At 39.8% G+C, this 2,726-nt stretch overlaps 1 long non-coding RNA gene across 1 annotated transcript; it reads left to right on the top strand.

Annotated features, from left to right (window-relative positions):
* Positions 1–219: 219 nt before the first annotated feature.
* LOC143219508 (uncharacterized) lies at positions 220–1,841 on the top strand. The gene is made up of 3 exons (XR_013011366.1): positions 220–795; positions 1,362–1,452; positions 1,527–1,841. It is a non-coding gene; the product is annotated as an uncharacterized LOC143219508 (long non-coding RNA).
* Positions 1,842–2,726: the final 885 nt, after the last annotated feature.

Raw genomic sequence — 2,726 nt, 5'->3', positions numbered from 1 at the left:
AAGTTATAGCAAAATGTGCGTCGCGCCGCGTGCTGTGCCCGAGATTCAAATGCGCGCCGTCTCCAGATTCCGACTTTTCGCCTCATGCTTCCGAAACTTCGGCAACGTGAAAATTGGTGAAAATCGAAGGAACGCGTCGCCGACGCGTTCGGTCGAGCAGGTAGTCACACGGACATGGTAGAGGTACGTTTGTGTGTAGCGCGCGTGCAATCGAACATGCACCAACACGGGCAAGCGCGGTCGACACCGCTCACGGATACGACGATACGTCAGGGAAGGGGAAACTGCCGTTCAGTTTTCAGCAGTTTTCAGTTATTCTCTCAACTCTCAACAGTTCTCAAGTTCTCGTTCGCTTAGCTCGGTCGTAATATCTGTGGTTGTCAGGAGGACGCCGCCGCATGTCACATTGTACTTTCACTTTCGAGATATTGTCGTTTAAAGTTTTGATCACTAATGCTTTGACAAGGACATTGGTTATAAATTGTATTATTTTTTCGAGCCTTTTGAATTGATTTTCGTGACGTTTTTTCTGGTAAATACCTAATCCTACACTATAAAGTTCAATAAATGCATAAACTGAAATTTTTTGAAATTGTGACATGCAGCGTTTTTCTTGACACAATCACAGATATATTTACATAGCTTCGCTCTGTGGTTACACGTTACACTCGCGAGTGCGGTCTGCGTTGCGGCATTTGACTATTTGACTATTTATTAGATTGACTTGCTTGGATTATGTGATTACGTGGATTACTTGGATTACGTGCACTACGTGGAAGGAAGGAAGAACGGAAGGTATTTGTACATATTTATATTGGTTAATCGGTTTCATTTTGCTCAAATGTCTCCCAAAATCTTCGCGTGAAAAAGCGTGAGAACGCTTGTCGGCACACCACGCGACAGTGCCATTTGCCATCACGTATGAGGTGCTACGGGGCGAGTATGTTCACTTCAATGTAGAGTCCAAAATAGTAAATTGTTTGTTTCTTTATCACTTTATCACTCTCTTTTCATTATCATTATTATCATTTATCACTTAGCTTAGCAATATTCTAAATCGGCAAAATGATGGCTTAAACCAATTCAGTAAGGCAAGTATTTAATCTTCTTCACTTGCTTCTCATCATCGAATTTTTTTATTTCTGGTAGTACATTCTTTTGTTTGTAGTTCAACTTAATCGATTTTTTATAAATATCATTGCAATATTTGAATCAGTTAGGTATATTAGTTGATGAAAAACGTCAGAAGACCTTTTGTAATTGTAGCACCAGAAATTAGAAAATTCGTTGAGATGAGCAATAAGCGAAGAAGATTAAATACTCACCTTTACTCACTGTGTAATTGAAAATCTAATTTACAGAACAGAGGATAAATATAATGTGCTATCCAGGGAAGGAGTAGAAGGAAGCTGCGGCAACCGGTGAAGAGGAAGACCTCTAATTTTTCGCGTGGTACGTATATCTAATTATGCCATTCAACACACATGCATATATTGTACATTACTGATTTTCTTTGTATTTTTTAGGTATCCCACCTATGCCAGAACGTGCTACGGGCCACAAGTTTCGGGAAGCAGAGGCAACAACGTGTAATAATCACAATATACAGGGTGTTCCGTTTAAATACGAACACCTAAATATCTCTTCAGGTTATTGTGATGCAAAAAATATTTGTTACGTAATGCGCATGGTGTCAATGGACCAAATATCTGGCACACCGTGCACGTTACGTAACAAATATTTTTTGCATCACAATAACCTGAAGAGATATTTAGGTGTTCGTCCAATAATAAAGCATAGTAATAATAAAAAATTATAATATTTATTATATATATATATATATATATATATATATATTCCTTGTGTCATTGTCCATGTGTCTTTACCAACTCCCTGCGGTGTATTAAAAAATAAGAAAAAGTAAATTTTCTTTTCCCTTATACGACACTTTGTCTTTTTTTGCATGGTGACATTTTAATCTTAGCTTCCATCTCTTGCAATCGATGCAGAGAATTTTTATTTTGCACAGATTATTTTTTTTTTCGTTTTCTCTCCTTGCATGTGACTGAATATTCATTCAAAAATCAGTATTGTCGGTAAAAAGGGAAACTGCTACATATTTGTACAATAGAAATCTACTTTATCGACATCTGCCACATTAGTGCGATCTGCCCTTACCGACGGCGCTGCCCTGTATAACGGCATTCGCCGCATTAATCAGTGCGACCGTGCTGCCATCTTGCGGGGAAGCGGAATCCAGGATAGAGTGGCGTTCCAGCTAGACTGCAGAAGCTGCATTTCACGTGGGCTGCATCCAGACGGTTCCAGGTTGTTCCAAGTGGAGTCAACCTATGCGCGTTTTCGTCACTCCCCGTGGAGTCAATTGTGCTATCAGGGATGGGTTTGCGCGCTGTCGGTTTTCGTCCTTATTTCAGAAAATTTTGGGCTGAGTGAGGGCTTATTCTAAAGAGGAAGGTTAAACACACTGCGCTCTGGTTACGAGGTTAACGAGATTATGTTTATAACTAATAATATTAGTGTCCAAAGTAGAGAAAAAATCTAGGAAAAAAAACCAGCACATTTCAATGCATTTTTCTGTCTCCGAAAGACTTTATGACTTATGAGATGACCAGGGCGCAGCGCGTTGAACCTTCCTCTTTAGAATGAGCCCTCACACAGCCCAAACTTTGCTCAAATAAGAACAAAAACCGACAGCGCGCAGACCC

This window comes from Lasioglossum baleicum, unplaced genomic scaffold, assembly GCF_051020765.1.
Source record: "Lasioglossum baleicum unplaced genomic scaffold, iyLasBale1 scaffold0034, whole genome shotgun sequence".
Lineage (NCBI taxonomy): Eukaryota > Metazoa > Arthropoda > Insecta > Hymenoptera > Halictidae > Lasioglossum > Lasioglossum baleicum.
The sequence above is the reverse complement of the archived record's forward strand: the minus strand, read 5'-3'. Positions and strand labels throughout refer to the sequence as shown.